This window comes from Leopardus geoffroyi, chromosome A3 (genome assembly GCF_018350155.1).
Source record: "Leopardus geoffroyi isolate Oge1 chromosome A3, O.geoffroyi_Oge1_pat1.0, whole genome shotgun sequence".
Taxonomy (NCBI): Eukaryota; Metazoa; Chordata; class Mammalia; order Carnivora; family Felidae; genus Leopardus; species Leopardus geoffroyi.
The window spans coordinates 128,431,422-128,450,042 of record NC_059336.1 but is presented as its reverse complement, the minus strand read 5'-3'; positions in this window follow the sequence as shown (position 1 = coordinate 128,450,042).

The following is an 18,621-nucleotide window of genomic DNA, read 5'->3' as shown; positions in this document are numbered from 1 at the left end:
GGAACAAAATCAAAAGTAGGAAGCAGGGTACGGGAGGTTGTTATAAAAGTCCAAGCCTCAGGGCGCCTGGGTGGCTCAGTCGGTTAAGAGTCTGACTTCAGTTCAGGTCATGATCTCATGGTTCGTGAGTTTGAACCCCGTGTCAGGTTCTGTGCTGACAGCTCGGAGCCCTGAGCCTGTTTGGATTTTGTTGTGTCTCCCTCTCTCTCTGACCCTCCGCCTCTCGTGCTCTGTCTCACTGTCTCTCAAAAATAAATAAATGTTAAAAAAACAAATTGAAAAAAAAAAGTCCAGGCATCAACTAAAGAAATGGGAATGGTGGGTTCAGCAGAGGGGTGTGGATGGAGAGAGAGAAGATGTGGGATTGGAACTTCTCTTAAACGTTGTTCCACCTGCAGGATTTCTAGCATTCAAGGACCCCTTGGATGTTACCCCAGGGTGGAGTCACTTTCCCCTCTTGCATCACTCAATCTGTCATGCTTGCCTGGAAGGTAAGATACGACGCGAGGCTCACCAAAGCTGTGTCTGGGATGCTTTAAAAATGGGACTAAACCAACATTTACCGAACCTTGGCCTAGGAACCTACATTTTCTTAACCTTTAAAACAATTCTGTAAAGCTTATAAACTTGTTGCCAATTTGCAGATAAAGAAAATTGATCTAGAGAGTCTAGAAAGATGCCCAAGTATATAGAAATATAACGCATCTTTATATATTGATCTTGTATCTTGCAACCTGCAAAACTCACTTCCTAATCCTAGGAGCTTTTCGTGTGTGTTTATTTCTTTGGCTTTTCTACATAGGTAATCATGTCATCTGCAAATACGTTTTTGCTTCTTTCTTTCCAATTGGATCCCTTTTTCTTTTCCTGTCTCATCACACAAGCTATAAACTACAATGTAGGGTGTTGAGTAGATGTGGTGAGAGGGGACATCCTTGTCTTATTTCTGAGGAAAAGCATCCAGTCTTCCACCAGTAAGTATGATATGAGCTGTGGGTGTCTTATAGATTCACTTTGTCAGGTTGGGGAAGTTGCCTTCTATTCCTGGTTTACAGTTAAAAAAGGGCAAATGTGGGGCGCCTGGGTGGCGCAGTCGGTTAAGCGTCCGACTTCAGCCAGGTCACGATCTCGCCGTCCGTGAGTTCGAGCCCCGCGTCGGGCTCTGGGCTGATGGCTCAGAGCCTGGAGCCTGTTTCCGATTCTGTGTCTCCCTCTCTCTCTGTCCCTCCCCCGTTCATGCTCTGTCTCTCTCTGTCCCAAAAATAAATAAACGAAAAAAAAATTTTTTTTAAATAAATAAATAAATAAAAAATAAAAAATAAAAAAGGGCAAATGTAGGATTTGAACCCAGTCTCTTAGACACTGGAGCCTCTGTGCTCAGCTCTTACAGCAGCAAGAATATTTTTTTTCCATGTGCTGCCAGTTCATTTTACAAAAAGCTATTCCCCCACCTCCTGAATTTTTTTTTTTTTTTTTACTAGGCAGTGGGGAGGAACAGATTTCTCAAAGGCTGTTTCATCAGAAACTTCATGAACGTTCTGTGTTGCTCTAATGTACAGGTTCTTATTTCTCATCAGCTAGACTCTTCATTAATTTCATCTAAGTGGTGTAATTAAAGAAACTGTTAATTGGTGTATTACTGAGGTGCCATTATGGTATGTGACAAGCCTTAATTAGCATGTGGTCTGGCACTCGATGTTCTCGACGAATCACTCGGAAACAGAGATCATTCTCTCGAGAGCAGCACTTAATATGAACAGAAAGGTAGTGCAATTTTAAAGCAATGGGGACAGAAGGGAGAAAAAAATAATTTCCAGTGTTTTTTTTCTCGTGAAAATGGACTCTTCCTCGCCCCGCTTAACAACACCCTCCGTGGTGAAATGCACAGAGCTAGAGACCGTGTGTTGAACTCCACTAGCTGCAGAATGTTGTACAATGAAATCACAGACGTCTCTTCAGCCAATGTGGCTGCTCTATAAAATGGGTGACCTCTAGAAGCACGGGGACCCCACTACTTCCTCTACCTAGAATGTCCTGGAAAATTTCTACCCACACTGGAATATAAGAGTCACCTAACTTATTCTTTATTTTATCAATTCAGCTATTCTCCATCCAGTAAATATTTCCTGAGGACCCACTGTGTGCCTAAGGCTCCAAAGAGATCAAAAGAGGAATGTGACAGGGCCCTGCCCTTGAGAAGATTCCGGATGCTGTCTGCACACAGCATTGGCAGCAACTTCCATGGGTACTTGTCACATGGCACAGTTATTGGCTTTCTACCATCAGCATACCTCAGGCATACTGTAGTGCTCCAGAGAGCTCTTCCTTTTTTGTATCCTTGGCCCTCAAACACCTAGTACAACACCTGAAATGTGAATTAACAAGCTGTTAATACGAATCATTCTGTTTTCCTTCATGGAGTTGAAATGAATGGTGGGATGCAGTGGAAAGAATATTGCTTTAGAATTTGAACCCTTGCCAGCTGGATTAATCTAGACCCATCACTTTATCTTTTTGAGCTTCAGTTTTGTTTTCAAAATGGAAATGAAAATAAGTCACATAATATCAAGACTGATGTGTGGCTCAGATGATATACTTTATACAATGACATACGTTAAACTGAAAAGCACCACTCAAGTCAATTATTATTAAATTGTTAGTTATCGATGAGAAATTTCACACTGATTATTTTAAGATAATGCCCCAATCAATTAAAAAAAAAAAAAAAGCTTCCTCTGTTCTGAAAAATTTCGAAAGTAGTTGATTTCCACAATTCAAGGAATTTTCCACCATCTAAGAGCCTTACAGATCAGAAAGAAAATCTTTGAGACAAGACTTCAGCCAATTTAGTAGAGATCTCTATTAAATACAAACTCATCGATTGTGTTCGTTTGTTTGTTTGTATTTTTATAAATCCCGTTCTCCATCATTTCGATTCAAAGTTCATCAGTCTATTATTTCTACTACACAACCAGTACAAATAACTCACAGCCAATTTAATTACCTCGTTACAAAATTTCAGTTTTAATTCAGATCAAACAATATTAACTGAGCTTGTGCCAAGCGCTGAGCCAGGCGCTAAGTGTATAACCGTAACAGAATCATGTCTGGGTTTATAAATTGGTTTGATTTCTAAATATACTCACCTATTAAATTGCTATCATAACTAAAAATGATAGCCAGTGACCAGAAGCCTCGCTTCCATAGTAAAATACTGAACAACCAGTAAGTAATGGTAACTAAAAACTTAAAAGATACCGTCCAGGTAGGATGCATTCTGGAAAATTCTTTTTCCCACTTGGAACCACAGGTAACCATATAACAGCTTGTGTGGTAGCAAGGATTGAAGGTTCAACTGGACTTTTATAGTCTTCGCAGATCTTGAGGTACTTACAATGTCCACAGCCAAAAGAATGGTGAAAAAAAGGAGTTGCTACAGTCCTGTGGGTAGAACACATCTGTTCTTTAAAGACTGATCTTTGAACGTTTGCAAATGGAGAGTCTGAGAGGACTCCGCAGGGAGCTTAAAAGTAGTGACACTGGAAAGCCTTTGGTTACAAAATGATGAAACAGTTGTGTCCAAAGAGAGAGAGAGAGATGAACCCCAGAGCTGCCAAGTCAGACAACTTGATTGAGCACCGTTCACATCACAGACCCCGGGGGTGTCATTCATGGAGAGGGCACCTTGCGCAGGCCATGACTGGGATTCTGAGTAAGAACTTTACCCAGGTCCTACTTTTTGGGATTAGTACTTAATTACCACTAGAACCGTTTCACAATTACACATATATGTTATTTTACTTAAACGTTAGCATCTTTGTGTGTGTGTGTGTGTGTGTGTGTGTGTAAATATACAGATGTATTAATAAAATTTGGTTCATCTGTACATAACTCCATCTGAAGACTAAATCAAGTTCTTGAGAACCAAGTCCTTGAGTGCCAAGTTAAACAGACCTACAGATATCATCAAGGACAGAAACCTGAACTGGGTAGACGTAAGTAGATTTCCTGGCTGGGTAGGTCAATTACCAAGGTATCAATGAGTTGGTAAAACCATCTCTGGGTCAGCCAAGGTCTACCCTGTAAAAGTGTTGGGGGGAAAAACTGCAATCTCGTGAAATGTAATTTATAGACACTGCTGAATTTATAAATTAAGAGCTTGTGTATTAGAATACTTGACACTTTGTCCAATAGCTTCAAAAAAGCATGTAATTACGATCAAAGGGTTAATGCCTAACAGTCTTATTCTGATATCAAATTATTCAAAGTCAAGACAAGAGAACTCTATAAATATATTTTGTTATGTCAGCCTCTCTCTGATTCTCAGAAACTTCTCTCGACGAATGCCATTATCCAAGGCTGCAATTGTCAGACTGTGCATGCACAGATAATGGCTATTTGTTCATTGTATAACTCCCGGTGAGGAAACAGTCTCGACTCCTCTTTTAAAAATCTCAACAGGCGAAAAAAAAAAAAAAAAAAGATTGAAAACAATAGCTTTTAAGGGCTTTCTAAAAGGGCATAATTTTCCAGAGGCATCTCCTTTAACCCTGTAAGAATCCAATGTTGCTTCCACGCAGGTAATCTTTTTGAATCCTTGTAAAGTAGGCAGCAGGCAGGTACTCCAACCTTTTATTTTGGATATCAATTGACAAAGTAAATGTCCATACACTCAAAATAAATGTTCAGTGGAGCCTCTGTTATTCCATTGAGAGAGGCAGCATTGGACCTTATCCATTCTTTTAAAGAAATAGTTAATCATGCTTATCAGGTGCCAGACAGTGTTCTAGGTGCTGAGGGTCCAGCACTGAGCCAGGAGACAAAGACCCTGCCCTCATGAAATTTACATTCTAGTAGGGAAGCCAGGACAAATAAATAAATATATAAACAAACAAACAAATATATTGTGACATGATCTCGTGGTCCGTGAGTTCGAGCCCCGCGTGGGGCTCTGTGCTGACAGCTCGGAGCCGGGAGCCTGCTTTGGATTCTGTGTCTCCCTCTCTCTTTGCCCCTCCCCCACTCGTGCTCTGTCTCTCTCTCTCTCTCTCTCTCTCTCTCTCTCTCTTTCTCTCTCTCTCTGTCAAAAATAAATAAACATTAAAAAAATAAAAATTAAAAAATTAGAAAAAGCATGGTAGTTGTTTTTCTTTTTTAAATGAAAGGCCACGGAGAAAGTATTTGCAGTAGGCACAGCTAACAAAGGGTCTACATCTAGAACCTGTCAAGAAATTTGGAACCTAGTAAGAAGGCAAACAGTCCAATTTAAAAACAAGCAAAAGACTCAATAGACATTGCAGAAAGAAGAGATACACATGGCCACCGAGCACATAAAAAGATGTGCAACCTCTTTCCGTCTTCAGGGAGATGTAAACCCAAGTTACAGTGAGATCCTACTACGATCCAAGTAACACGGGGAAACCTATCTGGAAGACTTACAGCACCAAGCGTTGGCAAGGGTGCGGAGCGACAACATTTCTGTATCGCCGGTGAGAGTGTGAATCGGGACAAACGCTTTGCAGACCAGTTTGACTTTTTCACGTAAAAAAATGAAACATAAACTTACCCTATGACCCAGCAATTCCACTTTTAGGTAATTACCCGAGAGGAATGAAAACATCTGTTCCCCGAAAAGACTTGTAGAGTGATGTTTATAATAGCTTTATTCGCTATAATAAAAAAACTGGAAAAAGAACCCACCAATGTCCTTGAATAGGTACATGGATAAATGAACTGTGGCATACTCATACAACGCTAAAGAACAACACAGATACTTGCAACAACATGGATGAATCTTAAAATCATTCTGCTGAGGAGGAAGGAAGCCTGTTGTCAGAGAATTCATATTGACACAGCTTCTATGAGATTCCAGAGGAGGCAGAAGTAACGTAGTGGTAGGAACGCGATCAGAGTGGTCTGGGAAGAGAGTGATGGGGCGTGGCGGCTGGGAGTGACTAAGGAAATAAAGGAACCTTCGGTGGGGGGTGAAGGATATAATCTATGTTTTCGTTGCGGTGATAGCTACCCGGGTGCCTACGTTTGTTAAAACTCACCAAACTGTCCACTTAAAACGCATGTGTTTTGCCATTTGCAAATCATACTTTAATAAAACAGAGGCATGTTTTTATAGGAAGGGAGGTCACACTGAAATGAGAAACTTACTAAATGGGTTTAAAAGGAGACCAGAACCAATAGGGAAAATTGGTAGATTGGAACATAGCACAGAGACAAAGAAAGAAAAGGCCAGAAGGACTAACACATTCAGATTGGTGTTCTCCTAGGAAGGCAGTGAGCAGCGAGTGCCCCAGCTGAGGCCACAAGGAGCAGAGAGGAGCCGCCCTCCCCTGGCTAGAGTCGTGGGCAAAAGAAGCCACTGTCGTTTTTAGCCGCCTAGAATGAGCTGGTTTCTCACGCAGCTGTGGAAACCTGGAAGGGATTTGATACCAGAAGTCTGGTGTTATAACAACACCTAAATGGTGTGCTGGCTTTGAGGCCCAATGGTGGCAGAAGCTGAAGGATCTGGAGGAGGCCGTTGGTGTAGACACGAAGGGATGCGAAAAAGGTGTTACCAGAAGCTGGAAGAAAGAAGACGCTTGCGTGCAGGAACATATTAAACAATATTATCACCTGTGGTAACATGTAAATTAGAAAACGTGCCTAATGAACCAAAAATCTAGCCAGAGGAATTTCCAGGCAGAATGGGGCTGCCTGGCATCTCCAAGTTGCTTATAATAAAATGAAGAGAGCAGAGAGGTAAAGCGATGGATGGCTCTGTAAATATAAAAATGACACCCACACGGGTGGAAAGCTTATGTCCCCACAGAAACCGACAGAAAATGTTGATAGCAGCTTGATTGACAGTTGCCGAAACTTGGGACAACTAAGAGGTCCTTCAATAGGTAAAGGGATAGGGGCCCCTGGGGGGCTCAGGTCATGGTCTCACTGTTTGTGAGTTCAAGCCCTGCATCAGGCTCGTTGCTAACAGTGAAGAACCCACTTCAGATCTTCTGTCCGTCTCTCTCTCTGCCCCTCCCCTACTCATGCTCTCCTGTGTGTGTGTGTGTGTGTGTGTGCGCGCGCGCGCACGCTCTCCCTCTCTCTCCCTCTCTCTCTCTCTCTCTCCCAAATGAATAAGCATTTTTAAAAAGTAGGTAAATGGGGGCACCTAGGTATCTCAGTCAGTTAAGCAGCCAGCTCTTGACTACAGCTCAGGTCATGATCTCACAGTTCATGAGTTTGAGCCCCACATCAGGCTCTCTGCTGACCTCGCCTGCTTTGGATGCTCTGTCTCCCTCTCTCTGCCCCTCCCCCATTTGCACTCTCTCTCAAAAATAGATAACCATTAAAAAAAAATAAGTAAATGGCAAAATAAACTGTGGTGCAAATATGCAATGGAATATTAGTGATAAAAAGTAAGTCCGTTATCAAGCCACAGAAAGACGTAAACTCAGATGCATATTTGGAAGTAAAATAAGCCAATCTGAAAAGGCTACATATTACGTGACTTCAGCTATATGACAGTCTGGAAAAGGTAAAGCTATGGAGACAGTAAAAAGACCGGTGGTTCCGAGGGTGTGGGAGCAGGGGGAGTAATGAGAGGAAGACAGGATGAATACATAAAGTACCAGAGGCTCTGTAAGAATGTTCGTAGCCGCACCGTTTGTCATAGAAAACTGGGAGCAATGAAAATCTCCGTGGACAGTAGGAAGGATAAATAACGTATAGAACGTCCATATAATGCACTACTCTGCACCGTGAAAGTTAATGAAACTGAGCTGAATGCAACAGCACGGATGAATCTTAAGAGCACATTGAGTGAAAGAAGAAAGCGCATCTGTAGTATGAGTCCATCAATATAACGCTTAAAACTGGCAAAACTAAACCCCGTTGTTTAGGGTTACATACATACGTGGCAAAACTAGGAACTGTTTACCATAAAATTTGGAATGGTGGTTACTTTTGAGAGACGGGGAAGGGAGTGTGCACAGGGAGGGAACACTCTGGGGTGTCCTGGGGTGATGCCAGTGGTCTGGTTCTCGACCCGGCCGACGGGTGCACAGGTGTTCGCTCTAAATGTATTTATTTTGCTAGACGTTGATAGGCTTTCTTTTTTCCTCCTTTCGCGTTTGTTGTCTTCCACAATTTAAACGAAATTGAGAAAGAGTTTAAGTAGTTTTCTCAGGTTCAAAGGGCTAGTTTCTCACAGGTTCACGTAGAGCAGTCTTTTATGAAAACCTCTTAACATCTATGCCACAGAGGTGTCTCTTTTAGTTAATACTAATTACTTAATTCAGAGAACGCTCAGTTAACGCTATGTTGTTTTGCCTGTTACTCTTTCTACCTGCCTGCCCCATGACTTTCATCCAGGTGTCAGGCTCTCCTTTGTTATCTTTCCAAATTTGTTTACAATAATAAAAGGGATTTCCCTCGTGATTTGCAAGAGCCTGGTTTGGAAGTAATAATGAATGGAATGGATATGGCTTCTTTCTCTTTGCATTATTGCTGGGACAAACCTAACTTCCCAAAGAGTTGGATGCCCGTGTCCTAGGAGGAGCCCGGGCAACGGAGGAGACTGCAAAAAAGAAAAACCCAGAGGCTACTATTTTAAGATTTTATCTCACCACATATATTTTTGCCCAGTGAAGGAATCTGTTTCAGTTTGAGTGCTAATCTGGAAGTAACCTATCCAGCCAATGGGAACTGGGTTTTAGCAACGCGACCCCTCTCATCAGAACAGGAGCTGTCCAGGGAGACAGTCAGGTGGATCCCTCCATCTTCAGACTGGACGGAGATAGGATTAAAGAGAGAACTCGTACAAAAAACTGAAAGACAAGCCATTCTCTGTTGATTCAAACAAACAAACAAACACTAGCTCCAGATACAGTAGAGACAGCAGAGCCTTCTCAGCAATAGGATGATGGAGTTGTAGATTTAAAGATACTTGTGAAAAAATACGTAAGAAGAGAGGTCCTTATGTCAAAAGACACATGCTACCTAGAACAAGAACAGCATGGAACTCTCAGGAGAGGAAGTGCAGGGGTTAGAAATCATATGGCCCTGTCACAGAGCCCAGAAGCGCCTTGAATCCAGAACCTTCAAAATCCCAAGCCGGCATTCTTCCTCCAGCCTGGCTGCCGCCGGGACTGGCTGGGGTACATGGGAGACTGCAACATCTCAATGGGTTCTGCCGACAAAGAGCAAAGGTGAGGCTGCTGCCCAAGCAGGGGCGACGGTCCAAATGCTGGGCAAGCACCTTGTGCTGAGTGAGATCAGCTGAGGGATCTCAGGCTGCTGGTAAAGCTTGGAAGCCCCTTAAAGAGAGCCGAGAGTTGGGGAGTGAAGGGATTCGCACACGCCAACCCACAATATGCTACTTTGGCATATGATTATCTGGACCTGAAAACACTCGCAAAACAGCCGAATTAAGGAAGGCTCTCTGACCTCCCCCTTCCCACCTAACTGCAGGTCCGAAGATTTCCCATGAGAAAAGTGCCCTCCCTGTACTAGGGAAAGAAGAACATTCTTATCACTGGAGACTGGCGTCAATGCCAAAATGGACATGTAAAACAAACCTACTGAAATGGCCCATATCTTCTATTAGTTTCCTGTATACATTTCCCAGTCACTGTCACAAAATTTACTGTCCCCAGCCCAAGCCCTTTTGTCTTGTTCCAGCTCCACAATTTATTGTCCTTTGTGGAAAAAGTATATGTCTTTGGGCTGAACGCCTCTTAAGGTCTTCATTTTCTTCTTGAAGACTCCCATGTAATCATACAAATATTAAATAACGTGTACATTTTCTCCCGTTAATCTGTCTTATCTGCATTTCATTCTTTGGTCCAGTCACGGAACCTAAGAAGGTGGAAGGAAGAGTTTTCCTCCCCTACAAGAGCAAAGTTAACTGTACCATGACAGCCAATTTTTTGACCCAAGTTTTCTTCCCTCGCAGCTTCATGTCCAGGAATAACCTCTGATGCCATTTCAGTGAGCTAAGTGTGTGTGCGCAATCAAAATTAAAAAAAGAAAAAAAGGAAAAGAAAACAAGTGCATGGAAAGGTCTTCAAGCAATAGAAAATGCTTCTTAGGGGCACCTGACTGGCTTACTTGGTAGAGCGTGCGACTCGTAATCTCAGGGTCGTGAGTTCAAGTCTGACTCCTGTAAAGAAAGAAAGAAGGAAGGAAGGAAAGGAAGAAAGGAGGGAAGGAAGAAAGAAAAAAAAGGAAAGAGAAAATGCTTCTTAAAGACAACAGGACTGTTCACTTTCTCTAAGTTTGCATAGTATTTGGTGAGCCCTTCAGGGTCAATTATCACTCATCTGAGGGCTGTGCAATCACATCAATGACCGCTCGATAATCCCCGTGGGATGAATACAAACTGTCATACGACTTGCAGTTTGCAGTGTTCCCACATCTCTTCCCTTGCTCCCATGACTCCGTGGTTTGCTGGGAAGAACGAGACCGTCATACCACACATGATGGAAGCAGACCCAGACGGCAAGAGCGGCCTCCTCAAGGCGACTCCGCAGCTGGTTCCCCAATCACTTACCAAGTACCTGTTCATTATGGTAGACACTTCACACATATCATTTGATTGAATCCTCAAACATCCTGAGAAGTAGAAACCACCCTCACTTTAGAATTATACTTCATGTTAATGTAGAGAGAAAAGCGTAGCCAAGAATATCCCAAACAGTTCTGAAGATGATGAACAAAGTGAGGGGGGTGGCAAATCTTATTGAATATCAAGGACTATTATACTGATAGAGACATATATCAGCCATGCTAACAGAGACGATGTAGTGTCAGTTCAAGGATAGCCAGGTTGACTGTCGAGCAGACAGGCAAGGGTAGACTGGTGAGCCAGGACCAGACCTGCACATACATGGATCTTCACGAATGACAGAGCAGGCATGGCAAACCAAGGAGAAAGGATGGAATTTTAATAAATGGTGTTGGGACGACTGGTTACCCATCTGACAAATAGGATATCAGACTCCTTACCTCACACCGTACATAAAAATCAATCCCAGGTGAATTAACGATGTAAATAGGAATGATAAAACTATAAAATATTTAGAAGGGAAGCACAAGAGAATATGTTTTTGATCTAAAAATAGGAAAGAATGGGGTGCCTGGCTGATTCAGTAGGTAGAGGGTGCGACTCTTGGTCTCGGGGGTATGAGTTTGAGTCCCACATTGTGGTAAAGATTACTTAAAAACAAAATATTTTTTTAAAAAAGTGAACAAATAAAAATTTAGAAAAGGAAAGAATTTCGTGAACATGCCAAAAGATATACCAATAACAAAATGTACAACTCACAAAGAAAAAGGTAAATAAATCTGACTACACAAAATGTAAAATTCCTGCTCGAAGGACACCACAAAGGGAAAACAACTTTCACAAACTGGGAAATGCCCACAAACTTGGAGAGTTCATTTCTAATACATGTAACAGACAAAATGTTAATTATTATCTACACCTTAAAATAAACCCCATAGAAAACTTGGCAGAAGGCTCGAAGAGGCACCTTACCTACCAAGAATCTTCTATAATCAATGGACATATCAAAAGGCGCTCAATGTAGTTACCAATTAGGAAAACACAATTTTAAATCGTAATGAAATACATTTCACACCTGCCAGAGCAGCAAAAATTCAACACTCTGAACGTATCAATTGTTGGCGAAGTTGAAACCGCCTGGATATTTATGTGCTGCTGGTGGAGGAATGAATTGGCATCATCACTTTGGAAAGTAATTTGGCTTGACATGATAAACGGCTGCATAGACCGCAATGGTTCGTCTCAGCGATCGCCCTGCAAAAAGTTTTCCACTTGTGCATGTGGGGATACTGAGGTGAGTGATCAGGGCAGCACTGTTTGTAACAGCAACACCGGAAGCCATCCAAAGTCTGTCGATAATGGCTAATTAAATGTATGATGTATTAGTATAACCCAGTAGCACCCAGAAAGGAAAATGAATGAATTGTAACTGCGTGGAACCCCGTGGCTAAATCCCAAGAACTGGATATTGAAGAAAAGGAGCAAATCACCGAGGAATACACAGCGTGTCTGTGTCTGTTTCTGTGAAGTGCCAGATCAGGCACATCTAAGCAAGGCATTGCGTAAGGATACAGACATACGAGGCAAAACACTAAGGAAAATCAAGAGAACACTGAAACCCAAATTCAGAGAGGAAGGAAACTCGGGGGGGGGGGCGGTGGGAAGAGATAGGACAAGGTTGTGGATCGGCACCCAGGGGACTTCAAAAATACCAATATAGGTGTGATGGGAGCAAGGCTGTATCCGGGGACGGGGTCCGTAAGGGCAAGAGACAAACGACCTAAGAGGAATGAATTAAATTAATTATAATAGATTCCTGCAATGAAATAACATGCAGTCATAAAAAAAAAGTATTAAGGGCCTTCTTTATGAACAAATATGGAGAAATCTCTGCCATGTTATCTGGTGGGGAAAAAAAAATTGAGGACGGTGCTTACGATATGCTGCCATTTGGGTCACAAAGGAGGAAAATACATCGAGCGTCCTGGGTGGGATGGACAAGAGCACATCTGACAAGAGTCAGACAACCCTGGCTTTGTCTGGGAAGGAACTAGGTAGGTGAAAAGTTTCCACGTTAGGCCAAGTGAATCAAATATCTAATTCTAAGATGTAAAAATGGTAAGGGCTACATGATTCATGTAGCATTATATGGTGTTCAGAACTTCCTTGAAAACACTCCAGCAAGTTTAAAAATAAATGTCTAAACAGATGAGAGAAGATGAGCATAATATTGATAATGCTGAAGTGCGGATATGATGAAGGGATGTCCGCCTTTGAAATCTTCTCTGACGGGAAGTTATATAAAGAAACCTGCAGAGTTCTGGGTCAGAACTCAGACTGAGCACGTGTGCTGAAATCCTCTCCATCTCCAGACCCCACCAAAATAACATAAAATGCATTTTGAAGCCATATTCACAGCACAGCTTGTCATTTAAAATTCTGAAATCCAAACCAGAATCAACCTATAGAGATGATCCCATAAATTATCGTGTAGCCACCTGAAGGGAAATTATGCATCAGGAGCCCAGAGTCCAAAGCTAAATAACCTGACTTAGGAGGAATTTGTTACATTTGGGGGACCAAGGGTGGAAAACACGTCCCTTTAGTCTCCTCCACTTGCAAATGGAGGTGGTGGGGGCGGGGAGGATGTGAGGGTCCCACCTGTCCTGGGATGAGAGCAGGGTCTCTTTCCTCAGGTGTGACTTGACTGAATTCTGAGGGCTGAGAGAGCATACATATTCTGGAAAAGACGCTGCGTATCCAAATTGAGACAGATCACATTTTTGACACCAGAAGACTTGAAATGATCTGCATTTCCATCAGGAGGGGACTAATTGAATAAGCTATGCTAGATCCATGCAGTGGAGTATTACGCATCCAGAAGATGAAGAACTAACTAACCACAGTGAAATGGAGACATCTCCAGAATATGCTGTTAAGTGAAAAGGACAATGGAGACAAGTGTATGATGCTATCACTTGTCAGGGGACACAGTGGTGTGGAGGGTTACACTCGTGCTCACCTGTGGTTCTTTTCAGTGGAAGGAATAATACAAAACAAATAAAAAGGATGACCTATAGGGGGAGGAGGAAACCGGGAGGGGACACGGAAGGATGGTGACACTGAGGGATGATAGACTTGTCTGGACAGACGCCGTTTTGCCCTCGTCTCCTGCAGCTTCTCCATGCCTGTCTTCACTGCCTTCCTCGGCCTGCTCTGCCCAGCGCCGGCCCCCAGATTCTGTTCCGGCTTCTTGGAGCTCTGCTTTTCTGAAAGGAATTTGGCTTTGCTGACGTTCTAGGTCCTGTGGACCTGATTACCTCCACGGTGCATCCTGGTCCCCTAAGCTGCTACCCTGGATCTCCGGGTGGATGCTGGTCTTGCGTCCCAACCCGTCTCCCATGTTGAGCCACAGATGAAGCAAACCCAGATCCTTGACCATCCCAACTCCTGTTACCTGGGCACAACGGATGGGCACATAACAATTTCATGGGTTAAAAACATGGGCCTGATCACCGGATGCTGTGACTCCAAGGTCCTCCCAAGACCCCTAGCCAGGCCTTTTACAAATGAATTTGTCCCTTGCTTCTAGAAAGAGTGTATCGGCAGGTTCATGGCCAGCTCTACTCATTAGGGAGCAAGGGGTAGGTGGTTCAGGCTCAGAGGGAGGAGGCCAGGAAGGTCAGAGTGCACTGGGTCACTGGGCCGGGGGTTAGACAATTAGAGCGCAGGAAGTGCGTGCATGCGTGTGAGTGCATGGGTGTGTGTGCGTGTATGTGTGAGACAGAGTCAGAGACAGAGAGAAATTATTCAAAGCCTTTCTTTTCCTCTTTCCCGTCATAAAGAGAAAGAGAGACACTTGGAATTGCAATTGTGGCAGAGACTGCGTTTCTCAGGCCCCTTGACTCCAGATGGGGTCACGTGACAGGGCTCACCAATGGAACTTGGGCCACCCCTGGGCCGAGGAGGCTACGAGCCGGTATCTATCTCTCGTCTTAACCTTCTGCGGGCTGGTGCACACAAGCATACCGGAAGCCATGTATTAAAGATGGCGGAGGATGAGCCTGGCTGTCGAATTGGCACTTGGAAGAAAGTCACCAGGGACGCTCATTTTAGACTTTACGTGACCGAGAAACAAAACAAAATGCTTCTCCTTGGTTGGACCCAGTGTACGTTTTCCGGCTGATTTGCTAAAGCAGCTGGCTCTACCCAAAGTAATACATGCAGATTTCCCAACAGAGACACTTTCAAAATTTGCACCGCAAAAGAAGAGTGTGGGTTTCCCCCCTATGGGTTCCTCTCTTGGCCAGCAGCAGACGATGGGCACGGGGCTTGGTGGTTCAGGCGTCACCCAGCCTTCCACCTGTGGATTTTACTGTCCCGAGAACATGGCGGGCAAGGCCATGTTCCTGTTTTTACGGAGCACAACACTGAAGCTCGCGTGGGTGAAGTGACTTGTCCTCCCTCTTTTCACTGGACCGGACGGCCCCGGCCACAGAGTTGTGCAAACTCCAAAGGGCTCACGAGAGCCCCTGATATCAGTGTGTGCTTTCTCGAAACCACACTTCGTGAGAAAGTGGAGCTGGCTCTCCGGACGGGACCGGACTTGGTGATTTGGCTTGGAGATTGAGCTGGTGTGGCCTCATTATCCACAGGCACAGGAGGAGCCACTTGGGGGACAGCAGGGTGTCTGCGGGAGGAAATCGCAGAAACCTCCCAGAGCCAAACGTCTGCTTTCACACCAGCTGCAAAGTGCAAAATGATATTAAACTGTCAACATCTTTCCCCCGGTCTAAAGAATCTGAAATCCTATCTGTGTCTGTCTGTCATCAGATCTGCGGTACGGCTGGGTGGCCGTAACACCGAATCTCGTGTGCCTGGGGCCGACTCCCATGTTTCCAGGCTTTGGGAATCGGGGCAGAGCCCCCTCACTTGTCCTGGACCTCAGCTGTCTCCTGGGTAACGCTGACACTTCAGGCCTAGGAGGTTTGTAACGAGGATTTTAAAATATGCGTAACAATGCTTAGTAAGCTGTGAAAGACAGAACTAACGTTATCTCATTGAGTGAGATACTGTGTGTGAGACATCTACCCGGGGCCCGCCGTGTAAGTAGATGGTCAGGTGAGCGCATTTTCATTTATTTCCAGTGTTATTCCTACCAGGATTTTTGTTTTGTCCCAAGACCACGCCCACAACGTGAAGTCTCAGAGGATATTAGTGCCTCTTTTCATCCTATATTATCGCTTATCGTCTCCTGTTGGCCAGTTGTTGCCAAAAATGGCCGCAGCGACATTTTCAATCCAACATAGGCTCCTAGAACCTTGCCACTTCCTGGCAGGAGGTAACATTCATTTGTCCTTGAACGCGGGTGGGGTGCCGTGACTGCTGTGTCGAGTAGAATGTGGCAGAAGCGATGCGGCCTGATTTTGGAGGCTCGTTCGTAACTACTAGGTACCTTTTGGGATGCCTGCCTTTGAAATCAGCCAACGTGCTGTGAGGAAGCGCAAACCAGCCCTCGCGAGAGTCCACGTGGAGAAGCCCACAGGAAGGGACTGGGACTCCCACCAATAGCCAGCATCAACCACCAGACAGGTAAGGAGCAGACCTTTAGGTGATCCCAGGGCCCAGACTTTGAGTCTCCCAGCTGAGACATCGTGGACCAGAGACGGGCCGTCCTTGTCTAAACTCCGAACCCACAGAATCGGTGAACGCTTTGTGCTGCTAAGTTTTGGAGCAATATTTGGGGGAGCCGTCGCACCTGGGACCTTCCCCCAGTGGACCAGAGACCTGTTGAGGAGGGAAACTGTCTCATCTACCTCTTCCTTAACAAGCTGAGCAGGGGACTCAGCAAATGGTGGCAGCCTGGTCCTTCCGGAAAGACGCTTGACACCCCTTCCAGTCCTTCTGGAAAGCCTCTGTGCTCAACGAGGCCAGGACTTCCAAGATGTGCAAAGGCGTTTGCTCATTCACCGACCATTCACTGAATGTGTAATGGACCAGGGGGCTGTGCCGGAGACAAGACAGCGAGCAAATCAGAGGCGTCCGAGGCCCACGCGAGTCTTCCAGTTTGGTTGGGGGTGGAGGGGGCAAGTTACAAGCAAAAATAGGACGCACAGTTATTCTCAGTTGTGATGAACGCTGCCGAAGGAGATACACGGGGAAGGCGGTGAAGGGCCGACGAGGAGGGACCTGCTCGGTGGGATGGCGAGCAAGGGCCTCTCTGAGGAGGTGATGCATGGGGGTTGGGGAGAGAACATTCTAGGTGGACAAAACAATTACACGCAAAGGCCCGGAAAGAGCCGGGGATGTTTGGGGAAATACAAAACCAGTGTGGTGGGGTGTGGTGAGCCAGTGCAGGGCTGGAAGACGTGGGACAGGCAGGCGTCGGGAGAGCTGCTTGGATTTTCCTCTGAAGGGTGTGGGTCCCGTCCCCAGGGAGGACACGAACTCCAACATCAGGCTGGGGGGCCTGTGTACGCATGTTTTCTGCCCTCAGTTTCTGGGGAGTGGCCAGTTTGTGACTCCTCTCTCTCTCTCTCTCTCTCTCTCTCACACACACACACACACACACACACACACAGCACACACACACAATATCAGCCTAAAGTAGGTAAATAAGAAATAAGGAGCTTCTGGGGTGCCTGGGTGGCGCAGTCGGTTAAGCGTCCGACTTCAGCCAGGTCACGATCTCGCGGTCTGTGAGTTCGAGCCCCGCGTCGGGCTCTGGGCTGATGGCTCAGAGCCTGGAGCCTGTTTCCGATTCTGTGTCTCCCTCTCTCTCTGCCCCTCCCCCGTTCATGCTCTGTCTCTCTCTGTCCCAAAAATAAATAAATGTCGAAAAAAAAAAAAAAAAAAAGAAATAAGGAGCTTCTGAACAACCGAGTCATGGCCACTGAGTAGACACCCAATTGCCCTACCCTGAACCTGGCACCGTTCCAAAAGCCTCCAGGCCTCACTGAGCACCGTCCACTCTTAGCACCCGGCTCTGACAATCCTTGTTATCTGCTTGCAGAGCTGTGAGAAGAAGCAAACTAGAAGGGATTCCTGGGGGAAGCCGCCGGCAGCTCGTTCCTTCTCCCGTGCGGCCCCATGCTCGGTGCCCTTCGAGGCCAGCCTCGCGCGCGAGGTCTCCTTGGGTTGACCCAGAAGATGGGGCCCCCCCTCCCTTCTCCCCCACGAACCGGAGCCCTGAGTCAGGGAGGAGGCTACCGGTAGAGGAAGAAGCCAAGAACTTCAGGGCAGGGCGGTGCGAGCGCGCGGGCCGACCCCTGTGTGCCCTGTCTCCTCCCCCAGCAGGACATGCTCTTCGTTGAACAGTCCCAGATTCAGAAAGCAAGGCCGTGTGTAGCATTTTAATGTTTTCTAACAAACGTTTTGTATTTAAGTGTGTATAACTGACATAGAATGTCTACAGGTCTTAGAATCATTTCTACTCAAAACGCTAGAATAGGGACGCCCGGGTGACTCAGTCAGTGGAGAGTCCGGCTCCTGATTTTGGCTCAGCTCACGTACCTCGCGGTTTCTGAGTTCGGGCCCCACGTCGGGCTCTGTGCTGACAGCATGTGGCCTGCTTGGGATTCTCTCTCTTCTACTCTCTCTGCCCCTCCCTCTCTCACACAGAAGTAAATAAACTTTAAAAGGAAAACACGCTGGAATAAAAGTTTAGTGTCTAAAACGACAGTAATAACGACGGCAATGACTGGCATTTGTGTTTTCTGCTTAGCTGCTGTTTACGGGGCACTCTCTATACCCATTTAATCTTCACAGTGGGCGTTAGCTTTCTAGAAATGTCACCTGTTTGGCACCACGCCCCCTTCCTCAGCACGTGCCCCTCAGAGCGTGCTCGCTCACACACGCACACACCCAGAATTTTCGAGTATGTGCCTCATGGGTAGACAGGGAGGGCCGCTTCTTACCCTCCCCACACCCAGCGAAGAAAATCCACATTCTGCTGGAGCAGGAGCAGGGAACAGCTGCATGAGACCCGAGAGGGAACAGCCCACTCTGAGCGGGGACTTCGGGGAGCGTCGGGAGAGGGAAAGACTGAGGATAGTCCTGGG